General features: G+C 36.7%; 1 protein-coding gene across 1 annotated transcript in view; it reads left to right on the top strand.

Moving 5' to 3' along the window:
- LOC129230744 (protein kinase C and casein kinase substrate in neurons protein 1-like) overlaps nt 1-15,874 on the top strand; it is a 132,500-nt gene that overhangs the window by 36,297 nt on the left and 80,329 nt on the right. The window contains exon 2 of the mRNA XM_054865170.1: nt 11,438-11,547. The gene's annotated coding sequence lies outside the window, so the exon portion shown is untranslated. The remainder of the gene's footprint in view (nt 1-11,437; nt 11,548-15,874) is intronic.

Raw genomic sequence — 15,874 nt, 5'->3', positions numbered from 1 at the left:
ACCGTCTCCAGGTTGCGTTCATATCCTACGCACACACGCATACACACACACACATACACACAATCATGCCTGCGCACAGACACAAACACACTCCTACACACACACACACACTCATGCCTCCACACAGACACAAACACATATGCCTACATGCACACACACACGAACGTCTACACACACGCGCGCGCGTACACACACACAGCACTGCATACACAACACGCACACACATGCATACATATATACACACACACGCACACATATACGCCTACACAAACACACACGCGCATTCACACACACGCTCGTGATTGCGAAAAACATAATTTGAATTCAAGATAACAAAAATTTAATTTTTTTTGTCGAAAAGAACTTTTTTCTTACATATTTTCAACTTTAAGATTTCTCCTGGGCCCCTCAGAACCTCGGGACCCCTAGGCAACTGCCTACATTGCCTATTTAGTAATCCGGCTCTGACAAGGATGCCCACTCCCTTAAGTGGAAATGAGCACAAATCAAGGGCCTTAAATATCGCGAAGACCCCTCAAAAATACGAGCCCCCACCCCTCAAATTGCAAAATACACCTCAAGCCCCCTACACCCAACTAAAAATTTCAATGGCGTAGTCTGCGGCATGATCCCTCCTAGGTGGGCTGGTTGGTGCAAGGCCGTAGCCAGGATATTTTTTCGGGGAGGGACATGGTCCAGGCAAAGGTGGTTCCAGGACATGTAATCAAGTGGGAAAATAGCATTTAAAAATTATGTTTATTATGTTGTTTGCGAAAATTAAACAACGATGTATTTTTAAAATTCGTATCAAATAATTATTTTAATTAATTACTTCATTAATTTTTGATAACTAATTTATATTCCATCGGAATTATTCATTAGGGAGTTCACAAAATAAGAGGACGCTTTTACCGTCTATAACACTTGATACAGTGTTTATTACATGTTTGCAATTACAAATGCATGCGTCGGGGCTTTTAGAATAACTTTCACGCAAATAAGTGAAAATAGTCACAGTTGAAAAGTAATCTACACTCACTAATAAACTAATATTCTTAAAGGCTTACTTTATTAAAATCTACAAAATTAAGCATGTAATCAAAAGTATGACTAGTATGTTGTGGCCATCACGAAACTTTCTTCTATATTTTTCCTTTTTCTGATCCCTCCCCATGCTTGACGAAGAAGCAATATTCCTAACAAAAACAAAATTACACATGCAGAAACTTGACGACCATCCCAATTTCTGAATTATTGCAAAAGCAAAGCAAAGAGCAAAAATTGAAAGTTATTTTAAAAGCCTTGCTTGAATTAATTACAAATATTTTATTTGTTAACAAACATAAGATGGCAACAATTAAAAATTTTAAATCATTGAGATAATATTTCCGATCATTTCCATGCAATTAAAATCACGAGAAATACGCAGACGACAATCTATTACGATTTATCTTTCTTATTGTTGCATTTATAAAGCTATTTTTATTAACACAAAAAAAATCAGACCCCCATGGAGCGATTGGCGCCAAAATTGAAACAACGCCTATTTACAAATAGATTCACATTTATTCCAAATTTCATCCAGAACGTAGCATCACTTCTTGAGAAATGGCACTCACAATGAAAAAAAAGAACATTCGATTGCGCCACCCCCTTTTCAGCTTTTGACACCAAAATAAAATCAGCTCTTATACCCACTAAGGTCTACTTGCCGATAAATTTTTCTTTCATTCCGTTCATTATTTCTTGAGATACAGCAGTCACAATTGACGACAAAAAACGTTCTATAGCTCAACCCCCGTTTGAGTTATTGCCACCAAAATTGAATCAGCACCTGTTCCTGTTAATGGCAACATATGGTCCAAATTTTGTTTGATTCCGCCAGTTACTTCCTGAGGAATAGCAAGCACGCGTAACTCAAAAAACGTCCCATTGCTCCACCCCCCTTGGAGGAATTCGCGCCAAAAACCAATGGGCACTAGTTCACATAGGGGCACATATGTGTACCAAATTTCGTTCGATTTCATGCGGTAGTTTTTGCTGTAGAACGGCCACAAAAAACTGGTCACACACAGACGTGACACACATACACACACACACACACACACACACACACACACACACACACACACACACACACACACACAGACAGACATTTTCCAAAAATAGTCGAAATGGACTCAGCACACCTCAAAACGTTCGAATCCGTCAAAATTCGAAATTCGAAAATTTGCACGAATCCAATACTTTCTTCTATATATTAGATATAGAAGAAAGTAATAAGATTAAAAATGATAGTTTTGATCATGTAAACCCTCTCATCATGTTGATCTCATCACGCGTTGATCATGTTACGCCTCTTCTTGAAATGTATATCAAAGAATGTTTTTAAAATGTTATCCGTAACAAGAGTCATTAGCAATCAGTAATGGACCAGGGTGTGAAAAAATGAGGCCTTTTTGAAATTTTGAAAAAAAAAAAAAAAATTGTATGGTGGTTTGGAGGGAGGGGCGAAAAGAAGAAGAGATCTGAATGAAAGAAGATTTGTATAACAAGGCCAAGAGATAGTGAAGGAGGAATCGAAGGAAGAGTTTTGATTAGATTGTCTTCGTTTCTTTATTTTTTGGAGATAATTTAAAATTTCGGGGGAGGATTTGTCCCGACGGTCCCTGCCCTGCCTACGGCCTTGGGCTGGTGGACACCCTTGTAGTCTAGTAGGAGGTTCCGCTCCCGGAAGCCAGTAGACCAGAGGAGTTTGCGTTACAAGCATAAAAAATTAAATCAAAGGAGCACTAACTACGGTCAAATGTAAACTATAAGCAATCGTGATTGCTCAAAAAAGAAAAAAAAAATCCCAAGCAGAGCAATTCTTTTTATTTCCGAACTGGACAACCATCGAAAAACCTTCAACTGTTCGCTAGACATTTCCTATTCGACTATCCATTGCGTTTCCTCCCTTGCATCAGAACCATCGCGTGGTCGCGGGTAAATATTAAACCACGTAGTAAAACATTCAGCATAGAATGTTCATAAATTTCGAGTCAACTCGTAATTTTACCAACGAGATGGAACGATGCCGCGGTTCACTGCCCCCTCTTTAACATGTTCCATTCGAGATGTGTGCTGCTTGCTACTCATCATTCCCTAATAGCTTTTGAAAAGAACGCATTACGCGCTTGAGTAACGTGTAGTAAACAAGACACAGCGAGGAAGGCCCGACTTTGCTTTTTTTAAAAAAAGATTTGAAAAACCTTTGGAACCTTGCCGGCGAAGTTAGGTTTGTCTGCTAAAATCGGTGGGAAAGAGTGGTGAACTTTTTCCCATTTGGCAGACGTCGTCGGATGCTGGGAATTTTTCGCTTTCCGTATTGTGCTGCCACTGGAAGAGCATTCGCTCGTTTCGAGCGCTACTTTCGCTATTTTTTAGAAGCCAAGTTGGCGGGGTTTTCTTCCACAGTTTGTTTTTGCGATTGTTACTTGAACAAGCAATTTGCAATTTTTTTTTGCAGTAAAGAAACCATTGTAACTAGGAAAAAGTTTTCGCTTAACTTTCGGAATGAATTTCCATTTTCCGCACCCCAGAAGAATGAATGTTTCCTAGTTTCTTTGTACGTCCGTACATAATAGAACCTTTACAGTCGACTCCCGCTATAACGCGATCCGACTTACGCGAAATGGCTATAACGCGAATTTTTCACGAGTAACGAATTTTAGAGCTAACGCGAATTTTTCGCCCACAACATGAATTTTTTTAGAAGAAACTATCAGCCTCGTTATTGGATACTAAATATTGATTTCGTGAATGTTATTACTTCCCTTTGAGCATCACTGACAGCCAAAGTTCCCACGCCAAACTAGTCTAGTGCATCAAATAAACCATAATGGCACCTTAGTGTAACCTTCATCTAAAGTTTGAAGACGTGAAGAAAAAGAAAGTTTCTGATAAAAAAATTTAAAAAGGCTGAGATTCTCGATATGCTTGAACAATTACAAAACGTCGAAGGTAGCGCGACAATAAGTATGAGTGAATCTTCCATATGTACAATTAAAAGTCAAAACAAAAAGATGCCCGTAAAAGTATAGAACTTAGTTTCAATATTGAAGCTTGCAGAGCAGTCTAGCAAAGTAAAAATTATGAAAATGGAAGCTACGCGCGCTCTTGCATTGTGGATTAATAAACAGATCAGGTAGAGAAGATATAGCCGCAAATTGAAACGTTTTAAATAAAAGGTAAAGCGTATTTAAAAATGTATTAGATAAGAATAACGATCTGATCTTGGAGCATAAATTATCACTAGTATCCTCATTTTTTAACTCGTAAATATTGCTACTGTATCTACTGTACAGTACTATTTTGTGCATCATTTTAATTTTACTGCATGCAGTGCGTACCGTGTTGTTTTATTTTATATCTTTTATTCTCATTGGTCATTCATTTTGTGCATCTTAAGTATTTCATTTTAATAACAGTTCTTTATTTTTTAAATACAGTAAAAGTTCAGTTCTTTATGGAAGAAACTAATGGTTAAGGAATGCTTTAGAGCAGTTTGAGGGGTGTTTATAAGTGCCTAACGGTATTTAGTATGCTTTAAAAAATTTGTATGCATATATTTTTCCACAACGCGAAATTTCAACTTACGCGAGGAGTCTTGGAGCACATCCCTCGCGTAAGTCGGGACTCGACTGTATAAGAAGATAAGCCGACTTATCCGACATTTTGGTTCTGAGACAACTTTGAATCTAACCATGTTTCCAGTATTTATAAATACGTTATAACATTTGCTGGTTGCTATATCGTAAAACAACTGCTGTTCAGTTGAGTAAAATGTCACTTAAGGTCAATCTAGAAAGTTAACTTAATTCACAAATTCAGCAAAAATGTTTCGGGAAATATTTACTGTAATGAGCGTCATTTCCTCACCTAATTTGTTTTCTAACTTGTATTAATTAAATCTTTTTTATTTACAAAAAAATAAATAAATAAATAATCAAATATCAATCAGGCAATTCAGCTAAAGCTTGGATATCAGTTTTTTGCAACGAGGCTGTTTTAGAAAAACTAATTTTGTGCTCCTGCAATTTTGGAACCAAAATGTCGGATTAGTGGGCTTCCGTTAGATAGTGGCCTTAGTACGTGCAAATGTTACCACTGCCGAATCTGAAGGAGTGCAAACTGGAGCCCTTACTCTGGGCGACAAGCCTACCCCTCCCCCATTTCTGTGTTTTTCTTCGTGAAAAGGAAGATGGGCAACGGCGCGGCGGTAGTTTTAAGTTTTTGCCTCGGCTGAGAGAAATCGAATATCCGCTACTGTATGTTTCTTCGAATGTGTGAACGACCGAAATATCCATTTTCACTCTCCCGAGTTTATTATCACGAGTTTTCTCGTGACCTTTGTGTGTGGTACGAATGTTTGTTTGTAAGTGCTACTCTTTTAACAGTGGTAGATGTTTTATGATTCGAAAGAACATTTTTTATTCAGAGAGCATATCCTCCCAAGAGTGATGGGGCACCCCTCCCCTCTTCTTCAGTACGGAGGACATTCCAAGCATGGCCGACGAGAGGCCATGTCAGCCTTGTCGGAAACTAGAGGCCCGCTCTTTGAAAGGGTCCAGGCTTGGAATCGGACAAGTATAAAATTCACAAGTTTTGAGGGTGGAGGGAAGTCCGACGACCAAACGGACAAGAGGCCCGCCTTGGCACTCGACTGCCCTGATTCCAAAAAACGAGACCCCGTCAAACAAAAAAGGACCTCTTAAACACCCGCTAAAGTTTTTAATAATCTGGACCATGACACCCTCAGCCCTCCCTCACAGGTGCCTCTGCAAACGTTGGGTACAGTATCTTCACGTTTGACGGCAATTGAGAATTCTTTTAAAGGGCTGGTCAATTTCACAGTCGGTGTCAATTTCAAGCGGAAAAAAGTAGAAACTTTTTTTGAATATTGCAGTTTTCAAGATCGTAAGGGGCGGTCCTTAAATGATGTCACACTTTCAACACAGTTTACCCTCCTCCCCTCCTTTGCCACTAAGTGTCACACTTCGCCTTATGTCGCATGTCACGCTATATTTTACAAATAAATTGTTTTTATTTCAAAGAAAATGTGATGTCACACTTTTTATCATCCATTTCTTCCCACTGTCACAATTTCATGAACACCCTCCGACCTTCAAAACATATCATCATTTGTGGACGACCCCTAAGAATTTACTTTTCTAGCTCAAAGTTTAAAAGTTTGTAGACTTAAAATACACAACATCCAAAACGAAAATGTGGTGTCACTAACCATCGAGTATAAAGGTCGATAACTTCGCTGCTAAGCTGTTTTTCTGCGGTTAACATTCTTAAAATAAGTTTTTTTTTACTTATCTTGCTTATTATTTAATATCTCCCATCAATCAAACGTTGCCACAACACTATTATTAATTCATACTCTCGACTTGACGGAGAACTGCAAAAATTAAAAACATGGGAAGCTGCGATCCATACGTACGTTCAAATGGCACACCTGGGGGTTTTATCGTCTATTCAAACATTCCATTGCTCTTCAGTTGGTAAAAATCCGACTGTAAAAAGCGGAAAGGGGCATGCACGTGTTTTCTATCTACAGGGGATTTCCGGCTACAACACGACTTACATCGCGTTCAAAAATCATTTTTGCTTCTTCTACTAGTAGTTCGTTATTTTTTTAGAAATAAACGATACGAGTTTAGTTGTTTTATGTCCGCCGGTTATAGGATCCTCAGAAAGGCTGTCGCTTTGTAGGGGAAATTTTCGTTTTAATGTTATGTTTTTGGCAAATCAGATTCATTTTAATAATTTCCAACATTTTTTAGGCAGCGTAACTACTGTTTCAATGATTCATTGTTCCCAAGCCCAAACCAGACTTATTACTTTCTTTTCAATTTAAATGAGTTTTTTTTTAATTATTTAAAAATTGTCTGAATTGCATAAAGTTATGAACTTTTCTTTTCATTTCGATCAAAGTGATTTGAGTGTTGCTATAGTTAAAGTTTTTTTTCCCAGGGGTGCCCAACTAGGGGGGGGGGGATCGTGACAGAGACTGCGCCATTGAGATTTTTAGGGGGGTTGAGGGGTATTTTTCTCATTTGAGGGGTCTCAACGATATTTGGGGGGGGGTGCGCCCTTGCACTCGGGGGGGGGGGGGGGCTCCTCTGCTTTTTCGGTCATGCTTTTAAGCATGTACCGCATATTGCTTCTAGAAATATGTATTCTGATTTTGAGTCAAACATGCTTAGGGTCGAACAATTGCAAAAATATAAATTGAAAGGTAAGTATGGATCAGAGAAGTTGCAAAGAATTTCTCAAGTTTGATTGATCTTGGGGCTGAGAACTATAGTCAGCATTGAAACTTAAAAATGTAAGTTGAAGCGGTCATAATTTGATTTTAGTTTGACATAGGCTGCTGGCATGCATAAAATAAATTAGACTACAAAAAATGCCTTCCAAATAGTGGAAAATAACTCGTTTTTATTTTTGAAACTAGATTTTAAAGTGAAACGTGTTGTTAATAAATCTTAATGAGTTACTGCCTGTTAAAAGAATTGTGTGGGCATTTCGAAATAGAATTAGGTATTGAATCTTTTTCGGTGGAAAGAATTGTGTGCCGCCTTTCGATTTTTTTCATCTTGTTTACCTTAGTACGAACAAAATTCCAATCAACATACAGTCGAACTCGGTTATAGCGAGTGCGAATTTGCTCGTTATAACCGAGTGCTCGTAAAAAACGGGTTCGCACAAAGCTCCTAACCAAAAAGGACATACTTGCTTTATTTGTCTTATAAAGAGGTTATTCATTGATAAAAATGTGTGTAAATAAACAATCCATCTTAATTTTAATCCATGTACATATGTTTTCTGTATTATATGCTATGCTCATCCACGGAAACAACATTCAGGAATGATACCGTACGAACTGATCATCGACTGATACAGCACACAAATCAGAAATCACTCTCTTTGAGTTACAATATCCTTGTTTTCAGGGTTTATGACTTAACACTAACTTTCAGTTGACTTCAGATTGCTAAACGATTTTTTTCAAAAAAAGATAAGCTGAGCTGAAACTCAATAGAAATTATATGAATCAAAAAATATTGCTCGCTTTAAGCGGGGTTTGCTCCTACAGACTTAACAGTGTACCAACCAAATCTTTTTGATTTCCTCGCTAAATCCGGGTTCTCGTTAAATCTGGGATCGTTATAAGCAGGGTTCGTTGATTTAAATCTGATTGATTAAAATCACGATTAAAATCATGATTTCAATCAAGTGATTAAAAAGAAACATTGATTTAAATGACTTGATTTTAATCAAGTTATTTTTTAATAAAGTCATTGATTAAAACCAGTTAATTTTATTTGTACAAATTTTAATTTTGCATTTTTAGAATGTGTTGATCTACATTTAACTATACTGCTTTATAAATCTTGCCTTCAACTCGCAAAAGTACATAGATGCCTGTTTCTGTGTGTGTGTAACAGATTTTCAGAATCTTGCAATATTACTTTTGCTCCAAAATTAGTTCAGAACAAAATTAAAATTTTCAGTTTTGTTTTTATATCATCACTAATATACATCGTTAAGGAAAGTAATTGTTCAACTTATTATTTTACCCTAAAAATGTACATGATCATGGAAACCTTATCTTTTAGCAAAACATGAAACAAAATCACGTCTTATCTTAACATACTTATAAATCTTAAAAACGTATTGAATATACATACATATCCTAACACATATCCTAGAGAACTTATCCTAATTTTAAGCTGAGCTGAATGGATTCATTAGTTCAAATTGCTTTATTATTTAGGTTTTTTGCCTTCTTCACTCCAATTGAACAATTGGAAGAACATTTCGTAACTTTTATTGACTTTAAGCTGAAAACGTTGCCTAATTTTAAGAACTTTTGTTCTGAAACAAACAAGAATTATAATTCTAGGAAATTAGGGTAACACTGTTTCCTAAAATTATCTAATGATTGTGGTCAAAGCTGTAAAGGGGGGGGGGGAGGGGATAAACATTTAATTTGAATAATGTATTTGTATATTAAAACTGGTCTACTTATACCTAGTATTAGAAAATAGCTACTGCCATGAAATGAAAATAGCTAATCATTGCATATTTATTATATGAAATATATTATGCTTATAAATGTAAAGTAATTAACATCTACAAATTTTTCACGATTTCAAAAAAATCTGATTTAAATCAAAAAAATCCGGTTTAAATTTAAAAAATTCGACTTTTTTGATTTTTTAGCAAAAATAAAAAAAATCACGAACACTGGATATAAGCGAGTTCGACTGTAACTTTTTAAACATGAATTAGAGAAGAAAACATGATCCATAAGGTAAAATATTTTCAGAAAATCAGTCATACAATGATTTCTTTACGTTTCCATAGTAAAAAAGCATCACAAAATTAGCAAAAGTAATGTTTTTGTTTCTTTTTCTGTTACTTTTTCATTAGTTTGTTCTTCACTCTTGGTTGTCTCTACTGTCTCAGATTTTTATTACACGTACAGCGCATCGCAGAGTCGTCTATTATTTAAACTCCTTGGGCGAAGCCGAGTTTTAGTTTTTATTTCATTTCGATTTAACCATGCGTAACTACTTATACCTCAGCTTCAAGACAATTTTTGTAGCTTAAGCTAATGATGGGATTAAAGTATTTTAAGTTTCATTTTATTTATTTATTTTTTAACTGGCTGCATTACAGCAAACAACGAACAATAATTTACGTTTGAAAATATGAGAACTCGAATACGTTTTTCATTGATGAGGTATTTGAAGCGAACGTGTCTTTTCGTGCCACATTTTAAACTTTTTTTATGTTAATATTTTTCTCTCCGAACTTGGATGTTTCCTTGTCAAATTTCTAAGTCGTTTGAAGAGCGGAATGATGACGCCCGCTTTCGTCGCTGTTCGGCTTTGCTCTGTTGAGCATGCAAGATAATTCGTTGGCATTGAAAATAAGATCAAATAAATAAATAACATTTATGATGATTGTTCTCGATTTGAACGAGTTTTTCCACCCAAATTAAGTTTTTCTTTTTTAAAGTTTTAGAGATTTTTTTTTTTTTGAGTAATCACACACACACATTGCTTATTGTTCTCACTTAAGAATTCCTATGATTTTATTTCCCCCCGCCTCCCTCAGCAGCACCACCGTCGACCGGCCCCTCCCGATGCTGCTCCTCTAGCGAAAACCGTCTCCAGGTTGCTTCCATGTCCTACGCACACACGCATACCTATACACACCTACACATACACACACAGACACACATACCCACACACGCATGCCTGCACCGACACAAACACCCACGCCTACACAGACACACGTACCTACAACACTCATGCCTGCAAACACACATACACACACATACCCACACACTCATGCCTGCACACAGACACAAACACACAAGCCTACCTACACACACTTGTGATTGCGAAAAACATAATTTGAATTCAAAATGTCAAAATTCAAATTAATTTTATCTTTTTTTTTTTTTTTTTTTTTTCAATTTTGCTTTGGGTATTTCAAATTCCGTGAGTACTCGACTTTCTTCTTTCTCACCAGAAAACCATACATTCATGTCGCAACGAAAAAAAAAAAAAAAAAAATCAAAATGAGTAGTAAACTTAAGGGTTACATTAAAACATCTTTTTGGAAACATAAATTACTTGCCCTCGTGTCCCCGTTATCGAAATATAAAAGGCTTAATTTTTAGAAAAGTCGCCAAATTTAGCGAGTTTCGATGAGTAATTGACATCTTTCACACACTTTGCAGATAATGTCTTCCCAAGTCTTTTTCTTAACTTCTTTTAATACGGGGTGACGAGGGAGAGGGCAAATAATACTAAACTGGAGAAAGTTTCAAATAATCTAGTAAATAAATTAAAAATATTAAAATAACAGAAACCATTTTAATTTTTATACTATCTTTAAAAATTCATTAACTTAAAAATATGAATGTTATATTTTGTGGATCAATATTTTCACGATTTGTGTCTAAGAGCATGAGATTTGTCAATTTTGTTCTAGCATCCGTCTGGTTCCAAGGTACTAATATTTTTCCTATTTTTTCGTTTTGTTTCTATATTAAGTCTGACACACCAATCAGGGCCGCCGAGAGCCAAGACGGATCCTTTAGTTTGTTCAAATGAAACTTATGCTGCTCGGATTTAAAGCCGGGCTCTAGTCTGATACTAATTATTACTCCATCGTAGTTCTATGGCGAGTTCAAGAGAACTTCCGTCTAGATTTTCATCTCGATATCGAAGTATTAAATGGGTGGTCTTGGAAGATAAAATGTAGATAAATTGTGATAACTGTTTCTGCTGGCGATAAAGCTCTTCAAACTAATTTGTAATTTTCGATGTGAAAGATTATTTCCAAACGAATTTTTCTTTCTTTCTAGAGATGTGCGGTGTGGTGCGAAGGCTGAATTGACTTCAAATCTTTATTTGTATGTACTTGACGTGGATTACCGTGGCTTTTCCCAAACTGAATTAAAGATCTTTTGCAGTTGTAAGTACTGTTTTTCGATATTGATTTTTAATTGATTGGTTTTTGTTAAAATACTTTCCATTTTCGTCAGGGGAGCAAAATAGGGTTGCAAGTTCCATAGATGAAATGCAGTGAAACTCTGTATAACTTCGCTTGATATGGAATCGGAATATTTATGACGGTATATCTCCGAATCTCAAATCAACATTGAAGTTTATGGGCGATTGTTTATTATCATAAAAATTTTTTCGAGATTGAAAGCCGAAAAGTGCAATTTTAAGTTTTTAAGCCCTTGCACGTGTATTCATACATATAATTTTGTTGCTTCGTGGGGGGGGGGGGGGTATGACCCCTATCCAGGGGTGTGCACAGAAATTTCGGGGCCCGCTTCATGGGGGGGGGGGTATGACCCCTATCCAGGGCCGTGCACAGAAATTTTGGGGCCCGTCACGAACGAGTTTTACGGGCTACCCTACGTATTGTTGACCCCAACGTCTCTACGTATGTTTCACCTCTCATTTTAAAATCTCATGCCCCCTTCAGGCTCAAGCCCTTGCCAACAGGTGTCCCCACGCCTCTGCCCCTATCCCACCCTCTTCTACGACGCCACTGTTCTCTGCATAAATGTCGGATTTGTTTTGAAAAATGCGTCTTCATTTTCCATTTCGCCGGGAACCAGTACACTGGAAATAGTCCTCAAAATTTAACGCTTGATGCGGTGTAAGTATCACAATGATTCTGCAAATAATAGCCCATTAAGGATAATAGACTTTTATTGCGTTACATTGTTTCAATTAAGGGCACGGTTTTCAGAGTTGGGATGGCGCACTTGACCTGGAAGTGAAGGATTTTTTTTCAGCAATTAAACGCGAAGAGATTTCTCTCGTCTCTTGAAGCGGGTTTTTTTTTCGTTTCGTTCATGGGTGTTTATATTCTAGTTGCGTTGGCGTGAACGAAATATTTGTTTTGGACAACTGAAAACACAGAGAGAAAAACATTAGTTGCCTGAAATTACTATTTATTCATCAGTTGAGTTCAGTTTGTTGCGGCTTATTTTTATTTGCATTATCAGCGGGCTCCGCTCCCCTGCTCGCTTGCGCTCACTAATCCCCGAAGATTGTTTTGCATCATCTTTCATTATAAATCGTCTGCCAGGGAGAATAAGATTAAAATACGAGTTACGATTAGAACAAAATAAAAATCCTTCCCCTAACCGAAGAAAGAAATAACTTGATCAAAATACTCAAAGCAAAAATTAAAAAAAAAAAAAGCTTCAAAGTATCCCCTCCCCCTCCAAGGTTCAAACTAACTTGTACCAAATAGCACAGCTATAGGTGCTAAATGGTTCCTGAGCATATCAAAACGGCTGTTTTGTACGTTTGAAAAGTAGTTTTCAAATTCGTGCTCTCCAGTAATATTTTGCTCTTTAAATCTGAATTAAGTTCAGCTTAGGATTTTTGCTAAATTAGAAACCTTTTCCCCCTACTCTCATTGATTGAGAAAATTGGAATAAGCTTCATCTTGTGAAGAAAAAAAAAAACACATTTTTTGAATGACACAAAATGTTGAAGGTGCGTAACTCATTTTATGCGAAAGTTTAGCGTAGAAAATTTGTTGCAAAGAAAATTATTTCGAAATTAAGGGTGGGGGGGGGAACAAAAAAGCTACGAGGTGAAATCCCCAGAGTCCCAAGTAATTTGGTACCAACAAATTTCAAGGCGTGCTATGAGGTCTCATGGATGTAGGACAGCCACAGACACAACTTTTCCCCTTTCGCAATGCTTGTAACCAAAATTGTATACTATTGCATGAAGTTTTAGGGAAATAAAAATAATAATGAAGGTGAACAAACATTAACAAAAAAATAAAGAAAGAAAAAAAAATGAATAGATATAGAAGGGGGGGGGGAGCTACTGTAAATGATAGAAACTTATTTTTTGAAACATATTGAAAAAAAGAGAACGTATCTTTTCAATAAATTTGTTTACCGAAAAAGCTGATAGTTCAGCTCACGCGATTTGTTTAGTTGATCAGATATGACGTTGTCAGATTATTTGATGAAGAAATGCGGAACTCCACCGGATTACCCATGGGAATATTTTAGCATCGAGATTGCAATAGATAAAAAGTGTAATAATGATGTCTTCTTAAGAAAAGCGTCATTTTCTCTGAAGAAGTTGAGTAGTGTATCATAAGTTACATTTCATTGTTTTGTTGTACGGAATTAATAAGTTTTTATCAATGCAAAAAAATCCGTTATTACTTTGGTACAAAATACAGGAAGTATTGTATTCTTAAAAACACTTTCACTCAAATTTTGGCCTAAATTTGCGGGCGACAAATATAAGAAGTCGAATTCGGTGTCAGTTAGGTGATGTTTAGAGAGATACTTATCGCAATTGGTTTGTTCGGATTAAAATTGTCGATATTTGTACAGTGTGTCACTCATCTGTCTCTATATTGGTTGAAACTTGCAAGAAATTAATTGTGTAATTTTTTATTTATTTTGTGTAATATTGGCTCTATATTGTATTCTTGTTCTTTTTTACGTTCAATATGAGGCAGTGAGAAGCAAAGGGATGTATGTGGCAAAATTAAAAGTTTGGAGATAACTAGTACACATGGTAGGTGAACCTCTCCTCTGTCTTGGGGCAAGAGATGGTACCAGTAGCCCTGGTAGTTGCTGCTATACAGCATGATTTAGAAAAAAATTTCAACGAAAGCCTACCTAGGATGTTATCTTTAAACGCGTTTTACGCAAAACTTGAAAATGCCCACTTACATCCCTTTGCTTCTCACTGCCTCATATAATTTTAGTGCAATTTCTGATTTCAGGCGCTAACAAAATATCATCCTTTTTTTACTCTTGAGAATGCCATCCTCGATGTTTATCATTCTTTTACAGGTGCTGGCAGGGGCGCTACGAATTTAAAATTTGTAGGAAGGGTAAATTCTCAATTTGCCGAATGAAACTCCGAATTTTACTGAATGCTCAAATATGAGCACGCACCGCACACATACCTACCTACCTACCTACATCTACGGAAAAGTAATTTTAGGAATTGTTATTATTTTTGTTACATTATTATTTTCAAATTTCAAAATTAGATCCCAATTTGCCGAATCCTCAGATAAAACTTGCCGAATAAGAAAATTTTTAGGCGGTCAGAGTAACCTCCTGTGAGCCTGTGATCTCCCATCGGGGAACCCTGGGCGGTAGGAAAGGATGTAAAAATAGGATGCATTTAAGAGAAGTACCGTTACTTCTAATACGCACCCATATTTTCGATTTATAAAAAGCATCAATCATTTGCTTACAAGACAGTTGTGTGGAGCAGGGGTGCCCCCCTAAGGGTGCCCTCCCTCTTAGAGTCGCCCTTGCTCTTTCCTAAATATCGCGAAGAAACCCCCTTCAAAAGCATGTCCCCCTAGAAAAAAAGTGAGAAATACCCCTCAACCCCCCCTCCCTAACATTTCAATGGCGCAGTCTGCGCCTTTGAAATTTTAGCAGGGGGGGGCGCAGTCTGCACCATGACCACCCCCCCCCCCTTCCTAGGTGGGCACCTCTGGTGTGGAGTCTTACTTCAAATTTTTATTAATTGCTTTGGGTACCGTTATTAAGTTCAATTGTAGCAATGCTACAAATGAACTCAATTTCTAGTTGCTAAAATTTCATACATAATTTAATTAGCCTGAGAAGATTTAGTGATATCAATTTGACTCCATCGCTCACAGCGCTTCCTTGCTTTATGAGTTACGTGATTTATACACCGTCCCAAATTAGTACATTAACCTATATGGACATACATTCAAAAGAGCTGTTATATTTTCTTTTTTAAAAACTTAACAGCTATATTAAATGAGATTCTACTGAATATACATCTAATCTTATCGTTGAAATACCGCTTAGCATTGTAAAACCTTTTTTGGATTTTGCTACCGGAAAATCTCGGATTCGGGTTTACAATGCCGTCTTTTGTGACAGAAGGCACACTTGAGTCTTTTTCAACAAAGACGGCTTTGTTTGTCGGGTCTCCGTGTCCGCGTTGTCATGCTTACTTAAGAGTTTGTTTTTATTTTGGCGTTCCACGAGCTGCCAAATATGGCGGTTTTGATAGCTTGAATCAAAAAATGAAACATGAGCTATGTGAGAAAATACTTATGGTTTTCATCAGGACCGCCCGGGAGCGATTTTTTCCCTTTCTTTTTTCTTTTTTTTACTAAAAATAAATTAATTAAATGACTTAACACTACCGAGGGCAAAATAGCATACACCTCATTTTAGAATTTAGAGAACTGGTGTTGTAAATGGATTTTTTGCGCTTTGGTTTTATGGCTTCTTGTGCAC

Source organism: Uloborus diversus, chromosome 9 (assembly GCF_026930045.1).
Source record: "Uloborus diversus isolate 005 chromosome 9, Udiv.v.3.1, whole genome shotgun sequence".
Taxonomy (NCBI): Eukaryota; Metazoa; Arthropoda; class Arachnida; order Araneae; family Uloboridae; genus Uloborus; species Uloborus diversus.
This window is presented reverse-complemented; position numbering and strand designations above follow the sequence as displayed.